This window comes from Microcebus murinus, chromosome X (genome assembly GCF_040939455.1).
Source record: "Microcebus murinus isolate Inina chromosome X, M.murinus_Inina_mat1.0, whole genome shotgun sequence".
NCBI lineage: Eukaryota > Metazoa > Chordata > Mammalia > Primates > Cheirogaleidae > Microcebus > Microcebus murinus.
The window spans coordinates 46909123-46925326 of NC_134136.1; the positions used below are offsets into that span (position 1 = coordinate 46909123).

Below are 16204 nucleotides of genomic sequence, written 5' to 3' on the forward strand. Positions count from 1 at the left end.
GAGTGTGGAGACCAGAACAAGATCCACAGGCACAGAGCGTGGTGGGGAGTTAAGTGGAGGGAGAGGGAAGAGGGTGGAGATCTGGGTGCCAGAAGGGCCAGGGGTCTGGCGGGAGCGATCACGGGCTGGTTCTGTGCATGCGGGGTGGAGAGGGCTCTGACACGCTCAGGCTGAGATGTCACAGAGGCAGCTGGGTACACGGGTCTGCAGTCAGAGGCACATTTGAGCTGCGGATGTAACTTTGGGGCTCAGTGGCATGTAGGTGACATGGAAGCTGGGAAGATGACAGAGAGGAGGGAGGAGGACAGAGAGGGGGAGACAGGAAGGCCCAGGACCAAGACTTGAGGCCCCTGTGCATTTAGTGTCCTGGGAGAGAATATTGAGGCTGCAAAGAAGACAGAGCTGCTGGCAGAGAGGTGGGAGGGACCCGAGGTGGGGTCTGTCACAGAAGCCGATGATATGTCAAAATCAGAAAATTCTGAATTCTCAGAGGAGGCTTGATAAATGTCCTGTGGGTTCAGTGACGTGGAAGCGACTAGTGACTTGCTGACTGGTGTTTGCGGGGAGGGGAGGAGGCAGAAGCCAGACTGCAGAGGGTGGAGGCAGGAGTGAGAGGGGAAGAAATGGAGGCAGTGGCTAGAGGCCACCTAAGAAGTGCAGTTGGGATGGGGAAGAGGGACACATGGCAGTGGGTGGAGGGGGCTGTACTGGGGTCGAGGTGGGGGTGTTGTTTGGATTTTCATGAGGGTTTGAGCAGGCCTTGCTGGAAGAGGACGTGCTGAAAATGAGGCAAAAGTGTTTTCTGTCTCTTTGAAACATCCCCCAATCCTTTTGGAGAACTAGGACCTCATCCCTGCCTAAGGCCACAGTTTGTATGGGGGGAATGTCCTTTGTTCTGTGTCCCACAGGAGATGGCTCTGCATATCTGACACCTGCCATAGACCTATACTAGCAGGTGACAATCCTGGAGGTCCTGGAAGTCCGGGTGGGCCTCCCACGCAGGAAGAGGTCACGGGACGCCATGGGCAGAGATGGGACCATCAGAGTCATCAGCTGTAGTTGAACAGCAGTTGCCTGAAGCTGACTGGCCTCCCTTGAAAGTCTGTATTTCTGCTCCTCGTTAGGACAGTGGTATTTCAGAGAAAATTCTCCATCCTCCTAAGTGGTGGGTAAGTTAATGAACTCCTGTTTCCTTCCCCTGAAACCCCTTTTCCTCATTCTCCTGTGTGGCCTGGAGGACAAGTGCCGAGCTCTCGGTGACACTAGCTTGGAAGTGCGTAGGGTGGTGGGAAGAGCCTGGGCTCTGTCTCAGCTTGACCTCAGGTGAAACTCCACCTCTGCCGGGTGGCGTGGCCGCCAGAACTCAGGCTCCAGGGCTAGACTGCCTCAGCTCCCACCCCAGCTCCACATTCATACTCCACATTCTGACTGTGGCCTCTGTTCCATGTGCCTCAGTTTCCTTTTCTGTCAAACAGGCATAATGATGATATCCACTGCTTAGGACCTTTGTAAGGGACAGATAAGCCATGCAAATGCTCAGAGCAGTGAGCGCCTGGCACGGGGCAAGTACCTGGTCAGTGTGAGCTGCTATTCTTGTGGCTGACTGTGTGGCCTTAGGCATGTCATTCAAACCCCTGCTGTCATCCAACCTCTCATTCAACCTCTCATCCTTCCTCACTAGATAGCTTTAAGGATTCAGAGTGCTGAGCACATAATCGGTGTTCAGTAACCGTTCTCTTGGTTCTTTCTACGGGAATAGTGATATATTAAAAATGGAAACACTTAGCATATACCAGGCATTTTAGCTTTGACCTTAGTTATCACACTTAGTTGTCACAACAACCATGTGAGGAGGTGATAGTGGGAAGCAAGTATCCCTAGCTTATGAGGAAATTGGGGGTCAGGTAGATTGAAGCTGGCCCAAGGAACATAGACTAAGTGGCTGAGCGTAGGTTTAAGATCTTATTTCTGTTTGAAATATTGCCATTGGAGTGGGTGATGCCCAGTTGTTTGTAAATCTGGTGGCTGGTCCTTTATTGTCACATGGAATAAGACTGATTCTTGTACAATGAGATATCACCTAACTGCAGTGAGAATGGCTTTCATCCAGAAGTCTCACAACAGGAGATGCTGGTGTGGATGAGGATAGAAAGGAATAATCATACACTGTTGGTGGGACTGCACACTAGTACAACCTGTATGGAAAGTAGCATGGAGATACCTGAAAGAACTAAAAGTAGATCTGCCATTTGATCCAGCAATCCCACTACTGGGCATTTACACAAAAGACAAGGAGCCATTTTATGACAAAGACACTTGCACTGTAATGTTTATAGCAGCAGAATTCACAATGGGAAAGGTGTGTAAACAAGGCAAGTGGCCGTGAGTGGGGGAGTGTGTGAATAAAGTGTGGTATGTGTGTAGCACGGAGTGGTAGCGAGCCATAAGGAAGAGGGTGGGTGAGCACGTGTGTGTGAGTGTAAAGCAGGGTGTGAAGTGCAGTGTGGGCATAGGGTGTAAAGAAGGAGCAGAGCAGTGAGGAGCGCGTGTTAAGTGCGTGTTGAGCATGGGTGTGTGTGTAGGGTGGTGCAAGTGCAGGGCAGTGCATGAGGGGTGAGGTGAGGGTGAGGAGACTGTGGGTTTTTTGTGAGCTAAGGGATAGAATGCAGAGAGTGTGGGTTTGGGGCATAGTTGTAGGTTTGAGTTGCAGTGTGTGAAAGTAGTTGATATGAGAAAGAGTTTTTTATGTGGGTGTAATTGTGAAGTAAAAAGACAAAAGTGATTTAAAACAACTTTTTGTTGTTGTTTTAAATGAGATGTGTGGGGTTTTGAAGCAGGCTTGATCATAGTGCTGAAAGCTTCGGTGTGACGAGGAGCGCTCTGCTGCCCCCTTGTGACCGACCGACTTCCTACATGCAGCTTCCACTTTGAAAATAAAAATTCCTTATAGCCTGCTTGAGCAGCACATGCACTAAAACAGGAAGAATACAGAGAAGATTAGCATGGCCCCTGTGCAAGGATCACACAACAATCCATGATTCATTTGTTGAGAAAATGCAAATGAAAATAAATAGGGAATAAAAAAGTTAAGGGTCCATTCTGTTGCAACAATTTCCTTCTAGGAAAAAGGTGTTCTTGGGGGTAGAAATGGAAACATATGATTCAGGTTGACTTTGGTTGCTGATTTTAGTTTTTTGGTTTTTTTTAATGTAAAGAAACTATGGGTATCTCTTACAGCAACTAGGACCTTCACAAGGGTCGTGGCAATTGGGTTAGATCTTGAGGGATGAGTAAGAGTTTTCCATCATGGCCTAGTTTGGTGGCTCAGGCCTGTAATCCCAGCACTCTGGGAGCTAGAGGAGGGGGCATTGCTTAAGGCCACGATTTCTATACGAGCCTTGTAACAGGAAATGACCTGGAAAAAAAGAGCAAAAGATGTTTTCTATGTTTTTAAAACTCCCCCCACTCTTTTGAGACGGGGAGCCTGGATCCCCACCTCAGGCAGGTGGCGGGAGAAGCCGGGGGAATCAGCCACCCAGGCTCTGACACCAGCCTTTCAGGTGGGGCTGGCAGAGACCACAGGCTTTGTCTTTGGCAGAGATGGGATGATTAGAATAGTTACCACAATAGCCTAGAACTGAGGGTCATTTCCTTTTATTTTATTTTATTTTATTTATTTATTTATTTTGAGACAGAGTCTCACTCTTGCCCGGGCTAGAGTGCCATGGTGTCAACCTAGCTCACAGCAACCTCAAACTCCTGGGCTCAAGCAATCCTCCTGCGTCAAGCTCCCGAGTAGCTGGGGCTACAGGCATGAGCCACCATACCTGGCTAATTTTTTATATATATTCTTAGTTGGCCAATTAATTTCTTTCTATTTTTAGCAGAGACAGGGTCTTGCTCTTGCTCAGGTTGGCTTCGAGCTCCTGACCTTGAGCAATCAGCCCTCCTTGGCCTCCCAGAGTGCTAGGATTACAGGCGTGAACCACTGTGCCCGGCCGAGTCATTCCCTTTTAAAGGGTTTGTATTTCTGCTTATGTTATGGGAAATTTGGATTTTTAGAGGAGAAAGTCTACCATTTCTCCTCCTTAGCTTGCAAAATAATAAACTCTTTTCTCCTCTGGAACCACTTCTTTCCTTCTTATGGGGCCTGGAGGACAGTGCTGAACTTGTAGTAACAGCCTGAGCAAGAGAGAGACCCCCTCTCTGCCAATAAGAGAAAAATTACCCAGGTTGGTTGCATGCACCTGTTGTCCCAGCTGCTCAGGAGGCTGAGACGGGAAGATAGTGTCAGCCCAGGAGTTTGAGGTTGCAGCGAGCTGTGAGGATGCCACCGCACTGTAGCACAGGCCACAAGGTGAGATCTAGCCTCAAAAGAAAATAGGTTTCTGGGATGACTAGGAGGAAGAGCATTCCAAGCACAGGGAACAGCATGGGCAAAGGCACAGAGATGTGACAGAACATTGTGAGATTTTAAGCTAGGAGAGCAACGGGATCCTGTTGATTCATTCTTTCACTGAACACACATGTGTCACATAGTGTGCTAGGCAGTGGGAATCACAGCAGAGAAAAATACCAAATCCCTAAACTCGTGACACTTACATTCTGTTTGGAGACACAGACATGGAGTAAATGAATATAACATATGTCTGTGGCCAAGTATGAATCAAGGGGTTGCAGTGGAGAGGGGCCCGACCGTGCTATTTCAGACAAGTTGTTCAAGAAGGGACTCTCTGATTAGGTGACATTTGAGCAGGACACTATAAAGTGAGAAAGCCAGCCCATTCAGTGGATGGGAGAGATCACGTGGTCGCTGGGAGCAGCAGGTGCAAAGGCCCTGTGGTGGGAGCAAGCTTGCTGGGTTGTTGGTGTTAATAAGGAGCAAGGGTGGGGGTGGGGTGGGGTGGCGCTGGTAGGAGATGAGGTGGGTGAGGGAGGGGAGGACTCAGTCATGTTCTCACAGAGGACCTTGTGGCCATGGCAGGGAGTGGAGCTCTCATTCTAGGCGGGCTGGGAAGCGTTTGCTGAGACTGCATGTGGACGTGTGAGAGGAAAGACAGGAATTAGGTGACTGGAAGGTTTTCACCCAAGCAGCTGGGAGGACTGCAGTGAGGACATGCTGATTCTGAGAGGCCTGTTAGACCTCCAGGGGGAGCTGTTGAGCAAACACCTGAGTCTGTGTGTCTGGAACTCAGAGGAGAGGTCAGAGCAGCAGGCGTCTGTGCAGAGGGGATGTTGAAAGACCTGGGACCCCATGAGACCCTGAAAGAGGCACGTGCACAGAGAGAAGTGCACGAGCACGAGCCCCATGGCTGTCCAACCTCCTGACTGTAGCGCATGCAGACAGCAGAGTGTTGCGCTGTTGTCTGGGCTAGAGTGCGGTGTTGTCAGGCTGGCTCATGACAACCTCAAACACCTGGGTTCAAGTGATCCTCCTGCTTCAGCCTCCCAGAGTGCTGGGATCCCAGGTTTCAGCCACCGTGGCTACCTGAAGGTTGTGGTTTTGGAAGAGAAAAAACGTTCCAATATATGTGAATGTGGATGGAAATGTTGTGTGCGCTGGGGGGGGGGGATTAATGCTGCAGGCACAGAAGAGGACATTTCTTTGAGCAAAGTCCTTGAGTGCTTCCAAGGAGAATCAATGGCAGTTGCGTCTGCTGTCACAAGAATAAAGCAGCGCTCTGTGTGTGAGTGGCAGGGTCCCACTGCACCAAGCAGCAGCAGCAGCAGCCCTTGTCGCCGGTGTGCTCACCAAGTCTGTTCCCATCCACCACCTCCCTGGATCCTACAAACAGCCTGTGAGGTAATAAAGGACTTCTTTTCATGTCCACTTTGCAGATGGGTAAATAAAGGCTGAAGTCACCTTGGGTGGTCACTTGATCCAAGGTCACACAGCCAGTGACCAGCAGACCTAGGACTCCAGTCACAGTAAGGTGTTCCCCTCTCCTTGGCCACCTGTGTTGGCACCTTTGAACACACAGGGAGTGGGGTAGCAGATTCCTGGGCGAGTCCACTCCTGAGGGTGGAACCCATGTCTCCATGGGGGCTGCCAGCTGCTCCTTAGCGACAGTGATCAGGCCAGCCCTCGGCAGGACTTGCTCCCCAGAGGCGGCTTCACAGCTGGCCAGCTGCCAGCCCGCCAGGCTCCTGGAGAGGATGACTCGGAGCCGAGAGCTCTGGGCGGGGCCCTGCAGGGCCTGGGGTCCCACGGGTTCAGGCTGTGTGCCTCTGCCTCAGAGAAGACACCTGCGCTGGGAGAGACAGAGCCCCAGGCCAGGGCTGCCTGGACAAGCACTAGCATCCTTGGAGGGGCTGCTGGGCAGGGACAGAGCAGGGGGCAGGTGGAAGAGCACCCAGGGACAGTGGCTGTCTCTCTCAGGCTGCTGGAGGGTGGCAGTTTCCGGTGCTGTAGAAGGAGGGAAGTGACAAGCTGAGCTGAATGATAGGAATGGGTGGGGGTGCAGACCAGGCTCTGGAAGAAATGGCACCTAAACCTTTCTATGATGACAGTGAAGTGACCAGGGAAATGTCACTTTCAGGCCTGGAAATGGTTAGTGAGGGGTAAGAGTGATTCCTGCCCCAGCCTCCTCCCCTACCTGGGAGCAGGGACAGCAGGGCACGGTGGCCAGACCTGCGCCATCTCAACAACCTGGGAACACATGGACTTGGCACTCAGTGTGTAGCCACCAAAGCCAAAACCAAGATCCCTGAAGTCACATCCCAAGAGAAGCTGAGGTGCCCAGATGCTAGAAAAGGGACCAGAGGATGGAGAGTGACAGCAGGAGACCTGCAGGACACCTGTGATGACCCACCAGGTACCAACCAAGAGGAGTGGAGAGCTAAGTGGCGCCACTTGCAGGAAAGGGGGCTGGAGACTGCTTGCAGAGCGACGGCTAAAGAAAGCCAGCCCCAGGGAGAGGAGCACATGAAGCAAGGCCAGCCAGGGGGCCACAGCCAAGTCAGGACCAGAACACAAAACACAACAAAACCCGACCCCCATTAACTGAGGCTGGTCACAGGCGGCCATTGTGCCACCTGCTCTTTGGAAGACCTGCTTTCCTTCTTAGTACAGTGCTCCAGGCAGGTGTAGCTCCTGTGACCCCACTTTATGGATGGCGAGGCTGAGTTGCAGACAAAGGAAGACCTTCCCTAGGTCACTCGGTCACGTCTCCAAGCTGAGATTCAGACCAGGTCTGTCTGACTCCAAAGCCCCTTGTGTAAGGTCTCCCTGCAGGACTCGTAGGACCATTAAGTGAAATAGAACACTGTAGTAACGACAGTGACTTAACAGCCTTCCTGTATTGAGCACCTACTGTGTGCCAGGCATTGTTCTAAGAGCTGTCACAGGCAATAACTAATGCATGTCCCTGTGAAGTAGTATTGCCACCCTGTGAAGTAAGTATTGTGACTATGATCTCTCCCCTCCCACAGATGAGGAGTCTCGTTAGCACAGAGGAGGCAGGGGCACCGTTTCTGCCAGTTGCCTAAGGTCATCCAGGAGTAAAGTTGAAAACTGAAGCCCAGCAGGTGGCCCCAGAGCCTGTGTCTTAAGCACTTGCCCTCCCTACAGACGCACAGGCCGTGTGGGATTCCCTTCCTCTCACAGGAAAGGAGAAGCAGCAAGCCCTGGGCACAAGGCTCCCCCTGCCACAGAGCGCTCGGGACAGGAGGGCTAAGGCTTCTAAGCCAGCTCTGCTAACTGCAGGCCTGCTCCCACCTTTAGGCACAACTGTCTGCTGAGGGGCCATGGCAGCAGCCCCGTGCAGCCAGCAGGCAGCAGGAGGACAAGGGGCACATGCCCAAGGCCTCGGCAGGGCTGTGCCCAGGCTGCTGGGACAGAGACAACCAGGACACAACCCCTTCCTCTCATCACTTTTGCTTAGGGCCTTTCAATGGGCTCCATAAAGGGCCACCACCAGGGTGGGGGTCTGAGGCACTGGCTTCAACGAGGGAGGTGACAAGTGTCGGGGAGGGCAGTCCAGGCTGTGAACAAGCTGACCTGTGACCTGTGCGTTGTGACAGTGGACTGAATGGACAAATGCTGCTTCCAGACCCCTGGTGGAGCATGTTGGAGAGAAGGTCTGGGCTCCCTGGGCAGGCTGGGCCCCGCTGATGACAGCAGGAGGTGAAGGACCTGCCAGAGGCAGGAAGCCCCATCTTCTGCCAGACAGGCCTGGGTGGCCTTTCTGGGGGGTGGGCGGGTTGAGGATCGGTCAGCAAACACTCCCCACAGGTTCAGTATATGTTCCCTGTGATCCGGGATATTCCATCCCCAACTATAGCCAAGTGACAAGGGGGTGGCTGGGTGCGACAGCTCATGCCTGTGATCCCAGCACTCTGGGAGGCTGAGGTGGGGGGATCACTTGCATCCAGTAATTTAAGACCAGCCTGCGCAACATAGTGACACCTCATCTCTACAAAACAAAAATTTTGAAAAAGATTGGCTGGGCATGGGGTTGTGTGCCTATAGTCCCGCTACTCAGGAGGCTGAGGCAGGAGGATCTGGTTCCTTTGAACCCACGGGTTTGACTTTGCAAAGAGCTATGATGTGGCCACTGCCCTCTAGCCTGGGTAACAGGGGAAGACCTCATGTGTAAAAGAAATTAAAAAATGATCAAGACAAAAAAATAGATAAAAAAGAAAAAAAAGGATGTGGCTCTCTCCAGCCCCAGAGGGAAGTATTCGCAGGACGAGTGTAGGTGGCGAGAGGCAGCCTGGGCCTGCACATCGGCCCTCAGGACGGCTACTCCTGCAGCTGCAGAATCTACACCTTCAACTTCGAGCAGCTCTGGGTCCCACCGGAAAGGCCACTGCACAAGGAAAAGGGCTCCCTCTGTCTAGGTCACTACTATATGCCAGCTCTTTCAACAGTGCCTGACACACAGTAGGTGCGACACAAGCGTCCTGTGTCACGTGAGGGCGGCTGGCAGCAGGCCCCACCCTTTAGAGTGGCTTTTAGCCCTTACAGAGTCCCTCAGAGTTTTGCTGGTGACATTTTGGAAACTGTTATGATGTATATATATTTTTTTATTTGAGTGCATTATAGGGGTAAAAGCATTAAGGTTACATATATTATCCATGCCCCCTCTCCCCTCAAATAAGAGCTTCAAGCGTGACCATCCCCCAAACGTTGCACATCTCACTCATTGTGTTTCTATATACCCATCTCCTCCTTCCCCCTCCCACCTGCCCGACACCCGATAAATGTTACTCCTATATGTCCACTGAGGTGTTGATCCGTTAAGACCAATCTGCTGGTGAGTACATGTGGTGCTGGTTTTTCCATTCTTGAGATACTTCACTTAGTAGAATGGTCTCCAGCTCTATCCAGGAATATACAAGAGGTGCTATATCACCATTGTTCTTCGAGCTGAATACTACTCCATGGTATACATATACCACATTTTATTAATCCATTCTTGGATTGATGGGCACTTGGGCTGTTTCCACAGCCTTGCAATTATGAATTGTGCTGCTATAAACATTCGAGTGCAGGTGTCTTTTTTGTAGAGTGTCATTGGATCTTTTGGGTAGATGCCCAGCAATGGGATTGCTGGATCAAATGGTAGATTCACCTGTATCGCTTTAAGGTATCTCCATATTGCTTTCCACAGAGGTTGAACTAGTTTGCAGTCCCACCAGCAGTGTAGGAGTGTTCCTCTCTCTCCACAACCATGCCAGCATTTATTATTTGGGGACTTTTTGATAAAGACAATTCTCACTGGGGTTAAGTCATATCTCATTGTGGTTTTGATTTACATTTCCCTGATGATTAGAGATGTTGAACATTTTTTCATATGTTTGTTGGCCATTATTCTGTCTTCTTTTGAGAAGTTTCTCTTCATGTCCTTTGCCCATTTTTTGATAGGGTTGCTTGATTTTTTTTTTTTTTTTTGAGACAGAGTCTCACTTTCTTGCCCAGGCTAGAGTGAGTGCCGTGGTGTCAGCCTAGCTCACAGCAACCTCAAACTCCTGGGCTCAAGCAATCCTCCTGCCTCAGCCTCCCGAGTAGCTGGGACTACAGGCACGAGCCACATGCCCAGCTGATTTTTATATTATATATATTAGTTGGCCAATTAATTTCTTTCTATTTTTTTTTTTATGGTAGAGACGGGGTCTCACTCAGGCTAGTTTTGAACTCCTGACCTTGAGTAATCCACCTGCCTCGGCCTCCCAGAGTGCTAGGATTACAGGCGTGAGCCACCACACCCGGCCTGCTGTCTCGACCCGCGGGACCTTTTGTTACTCGCGGGGTCAAGGGGGACCTTGCCTGAAACAGATGAGCGAGAGAAAGAAACGAGACCAAGCAAAGGGTTGTCAAGGTCTGCTTTACTTAGATCCTTAGTAGGTTTTATAAGCATACAGAAACAAGGAAGTAGAAACAAAAAAATAGAGTGGCGACGATGAGGCTTGGGTCTGGGTTAATTAGCCCCAATTATCGTCTTATTGGTATTTTGTTTTTGACTGGTTACTCATCTCTAACCTGGCAGGTGGTCGGGAACAATTGCAGTCAGTACTCTTTGGAGCATTTCGTGGTCAGCACGTCATAGGATGCATTCTTTTTGGAGCTATAGCTGGAATTTTTTAGGGCGAAGTCTGTGCGTAGGACAAGTCATAGGGGAGTTGAGGGTCTTTGAGGGTCCTTGCCTCTAACAGCCTGCTTGATTTTTTCTTGCTGATTTTCCTGAGTTCTAAATAGATTCTAGTTATCAGCCCTTTATCAGATGTGTAGCTTGCAAAATTTCTCTCCCATTCTGTGGGTTGTCTGTTTGCTCTCTTGACAGTTTCTTTGGCTATGCAGAAGCTTTTTCATTTGATCAGGTCCCATTTGTTTACTTTTGTTGCTGTTGTGATTGCCTTTGGGGTCTTCTTCATAAATTCTTTGCCTAGACCAATGTCTAGAAGAGTATTTCCAACATTTCCCTCTAGAATTCTAATAGTTTCACACTTAAGGTTCAAGTCTGTTACCCAGCGTGAGTTGATTTTTGTCAGAGGTGAAAGGTGTGGGTCTTGTATCAGTCTTCTACATGTGGCTATCCAGTTTTCCCAGCACCATTTATTGAATAAGGATTCTTTTCCACAGTGGATGTTTTTGTCTGCTTTGTCGAAGATTATTTGGCTATATGAGGATGGTTTTATATCTGGGTTCTCTGTTCTGTTCCACTGGTTAATGTCCCTGTTCTTGTGCCAGTCCCAAGCTCTTTTAATGACTATAGCCTTGTAGTATAGTTTGAAGTCTGGTAAATTGATACCTCCTATTTTTTTTTTTTCATTGCCTAGGATTGATTTTGCTATACAGGGTCTTCTCTTGTTCTACACGAAGTGTAAACTTATTTTTTCTATATCTGTGAAAAATGATCATGGTATTTTGATAGTGATTGCTTTGATTCTGTAGGTCACTTTGGGTACTATAGACATTTTAACAATGTTGATTCTGCCAACCCATGAGCATGGTATATTCTTCCATCTGTTTATGTCCTCTGCTATTTCCTTCTTCAGTGTTTCATATTTCTCCCTGTACAGGTCTTTTACCTCCTTAGTTAAATATATTCCAAGGTACTTTATTTTCTTTGTTGATATTTTGAAGGGAATTGAGTCTTTGATTTGGTTTTCATTTTTACTGTTGTTGGCATATATGAATGCTTCTGATTTGTATTGATTTTGTATCCTGAGACTTTACCAAATTCATTTATCAGATCAAGGAGTCTCTTGGTTGAATCCTTGGGGTTTTCTAGGTATGATATCATGTCATCAGCAAAGAGTGAGAGTTTGATCTCTTCTGCTCCCATTTGGACACCCTTAATTCTGCTCTCTTGTCTGATTGCTTTAGCAAGGACTTCCAGCACTATGTTGAATAGAAGTGGAGATAGTGGGCAACCTTGTCTTGTTCCAGTCCTAAGTGGAAATGCTTTCAATTTTCCCCATTCAGTATGATATTGGCTGTGGGTTTGTCATATATGGTTTGTATCATTTTTAGGTAGGCCTCATCTATGCCTATTTTGTTAAGCGTTCTTATCCTAAAAGGGTGTTGAATTTTGTCAAATGCTGTCTCTGCGTCTATTGAGAGGATCATATGGTCTTTGTTTTTGCTTCTGTTTATATGATGAATTACATTTATAGATTTGTGTATGTTGAACCACCCCTGCATCCCTGGGATGAAGCCCACTTGGTTGTGATGAATTATTTTCTTGACAAGCACCTGGATGCGATTCGCTAGGATTTTGTTGAGAATTTTTGCGTCTATATTCATAAGGGATATTGGTCCGTAGTTTTCTTTTTTTTTTTGTTGCATCATTTCCTGGTTTTGGTATCAGGGTTATGTTTGCTTCATAAAATGTGTTGGGGAGAATTCAATCCTTCTCGATGTTGTGGAATAATTTCTGCAAGATAGGCACAAGTTCTTTGTAGGTGTGGTAAAATTCATGTGTGAAACCATCTGGTCCAGGACTTTTCTTTTTAAGAAGGTTTTTTATTGCAGTTTCAATTTCAGTACTTGATACTGGTCTGTTCAGGAATTCTATTTCTTCCTGGTTGAGCCTAGGGAGGCTGTGTGTTTCTAAGAAATTGTCCATTTCCTCCACATTTTCCAGTTTGTGTGCATAGAGGTTCTTGTAGTATTCATAAATTATATCTTGTCTCTCCCAGGCATCAGTTGTAATTTCTCCTTTATTGTTCTTGATGGAGCTTATTGATGTATAATTTTTAATTTATTCATTGTCATTCCTTTTAAATCTCACAAAAGTAATACAGGAACACATTTTCCTTAGAAAAGATGAAAATGTTACAGATATGACTGAAGTCTCCTTTGACACCCTCCCCCATTCCTGGGCCCCCCTGGAATAACCATCGCTGCAGCCACTGTCCTGACTTTGCTGTGACCCTTCCAGACTCTATTCCATGCAGTGACATCCATGTGCATGCACATGCAGAAATACTGTGGTGCTCTGGGGATGCTCTTTAACATAAGTTGGATCACACTAGTCTGCTGTTCTGCAACAAGTGGTTGTCACTCACCAGTGTGTCTGGGGGATTAGCAAACACTTACTGAGCACCCACCCTGTGCCAGGCACCACTCTAGGAGCTGGAGAGTTCTTAGTAAACCACATAGACAAAATTTCCTGCCTTATGGAGCTTACATTCAAGAATTAAAAAAAAAGCGAGTAAAACACAGTTTCCTAGTGTTGCCAAAAACTCAGCCACTCGTGCGGGAGCCTGAATCACAGCAACAAGGATAAGCAGTTTGGTGATGAAAGGAATAGAATGTACTTTTCAAAAGGGGATAAATGGCAGACTTTCTCCTCTCAAAATGCCAAATTTCCCCAACATAGGCAGAAATATAGAGCTTTTAAAGGGAGGGTTCTCAGCTTCAGGCAATCACAGTGGTTAACTATTGTAATCATCCCATCTCTGCCACACGCAAAGCCTGTGACCTCTGCCAGCCACCCACCTGGGGGGCTGGCACCACCTGAGACTTTTGAAAAAAACATTTAAACTGCCTGAGGGATGCAGGCCAGGCAGCAAGTTGCCAAAAAATTTGGGGAAGTATTAAAGAGACAAAAAATCTCCTTTTACCCTCCCAGAAAATTCCTTTTGCACTACGTTCAATGAATCCTAGGAGAAAACACAGCAGAGAAGGGAGAGCGGGCGAGAGGCAATGGCACGGGAGTTGCAATTTCAAATCGATGGTCAAGCAAGGCCTCAGCACGAACACCTGAATGACGGGTGACAGCGAGCCAAACAGATGTCTGGGGAAAGAGCATTCTAGTGCAGGAGCGTGCCTGGCTGTCACAGGAATGGCAAGCACATTAGCCACTGCCGGGCGCAGGGTGGGTGAGGAGCTGAGCGGTTGAAATGAGGACTTGGGCTTTTGCTTGGGGGAAGATGGAGCCATCGGGCACTTCTGAGCACAGAAGTGACAAGATCTGCTTTATGTTTCCCAGGCTCCCCTGTGAATCCGGGAGGCCAGTTGGGAGGCTGTGCAGTAACTGGGGTGCGAGATAACGGTGGCTCAGATCCCGTGAGAGAGTGAAGCAGGTGAGAGGTGGGTGGAATCTGGGGACACATTGAAGGTAGAGCTGACAGGATTGACTGATGACTTGGATGCAGGGTGTGAGATGGACTTGAGGTTTTGGCCTGTATGACTGCAGGAATGCAATCGCCCTCTCTGAAATGAGGATGATTGTTGGAGGCTCAGGTTTCAACGTCAGGGAGTTGGCGTCGCGCCTGTTCAGCATGACCTGGCTGTGCAGGTGGTGAGGCCACCGGGGCCATTGGCTATACAAATTTGCAGTTGAGGACGGAGGTCCTGACTGGAGATCGGGACGTGGGACTTGCCCAGGACGGAGAGGCAAGAACCACGTGCCGCGTTTATGTAAAGCCCTGGGTCAGGATGAGACTAGCGGGAAACACTGGGGAGGAAAGGAGGTCTGAGGACACAGCCCTGGGGCACCCCACCGTTTAGAAGTCAGGAGATGAGGAGGAGCCCACTAAGGAGACGGGGAACCTGTGAGCGAGGAGGAAAGCCAGGGGGTGTGGTGTTCTGGAGCAGCAGGGAGAGGCCAGCTTTATCCATTATGCAGATGGGACAAGGCAGAAGAGGATGCAGACAATCGATCATTGAGTCATCTTACAGCTTGTAAGTTGTGATGATCTAAAGTAGAACTTTGGTGGAGTGGTGGGGCAAAAGCTTGGTAGAAGTATGTAAAGGAGAGGGTTGGAGGAAGAAGACAGGAGGCAATAAGTGCACATAACTCTTTTGAACAGTTTACAAAAAGGGAAGGAGAGACCTGACAGAGGAGTGAAAGGAAACCATTTTTCTTTTTCTTCAATTGAAGAATAAACAGCATATTTGTGTCCTAATAGAGATGATTCAGTTGAGAGGGAAAAATTGATAATACAGGAGAGAGGGGATGTCTTCGTCCATTGGAGCTGCTATAACAAACTACTCTTGGTGGGGTGATTTACAAACCACAGAAATGTATTGCTAGTGGTTCTGGAGGTTGGGAAGTTCAAGAACAAGGCACCAGCAGGGTGGGTGTGTGAAGAGGGCGTGGTCCTCATAGATGGTGCCTGCTCTGTGTCCTCACATGGTAGGAGGAGCCAAAGGGGCTAAGGTGCTTCATTCGACCTCTTTTACAAGGTCACTAATCCGTTTGATGGGGGATTCCCTCTCACGACTTCATCATTTCCAAAAGAACCCACCTCTGTTCAACACATGAGTTTTGGGGAGACATATTCACACCCCGGCAGGGGACAACTGCTGGAGCAAGGTCTTTGGGTAGGATCGAATGCAGAGATGGAGGATGGACAGTTCATTGCAGTAACAAGACTTTGCAGAACTTCAGTGTAGACTCTTCAACACCAAAGCCTGGAAAAGCCCTTAGCAGTGATGCACTCTGACCTTCTTTGGAATGCAGGAATTCCTACATGTAGCTTCCCAGAATAGCCCACCCTCTACTTGAACATCTCTAGTGATGACCAACTTGCTACTTTCCAAAGCAGCCTCTGCATTGTAAGTCTCCTGTTATGGTCAGGTAGGTCTTCTTAACAAAACTGTGCCATATCATGGTACTGTTATGTGTGTGTGTGAGTATTTGTGTACTGTGTCATAATGAAAAATGCATTTCTCAGTATTTGTCTCATTGAAAATATTTCACCGACACTGCACTAACTACCACAGGGGCAAAGGAGACTCAGGGCCTGTTCTCTGCCCCAGGCATGGAGAGTGTCCATTTCCTCTGATAGACAATGGGGCCTCTAGAAGACACATGACACCTCCGTGCCCCCCAGGACTGTCTGTGAGGTGACTCTGGCTTGAATCTCCACTGGGCTGAGTGTCTCCATTGAACCCCAAGGCGGTGGCTGATGCAATCAGGTACGAGGGCAACGGGCTGGCTCTGAGCTGAGGTACGCAGTGGACCTTTGGCTACCTCGGCCCAGGGCAGCCCCTCCTGCCCTGGTACTTCCCTTAGGCCCCAGCGTCTTCCTGCCGCCCTCCAGGTCACTCGGGACCGGCTTCCGTCCTCCTGACCTAGGGCATCCTCTAGACTGCTCAGGATCCATGGTGGCCGAGAGAAAGGCAGCCTGACATGCTCAGGAAGGGCTGGAGGCACCCTCAAGGGACAGAGACTTTTTACACTGGAGTTGTACACGGGGTTCTTTGTACAAATCTTACAGCTTTTCTGTGAACTTGAAATAACTTCAA

At 48.8% G+C, this 16204-nt stretch overlaps 1 pseudogene; it reads left to right on the forward strand.

Annotated features, from left to right (window-relative positions):
- The first annotated feature begins 2951 nt into the window (after positions 1 to 2951).
- On the forward strand, positions 2952 to 3048 carry LOC142866073 (uncharacterized; annotated as a pseudogene).
- The last annotated feature ends 13156 nt before the right edge of the window (positions 3049 to 16204 follow it).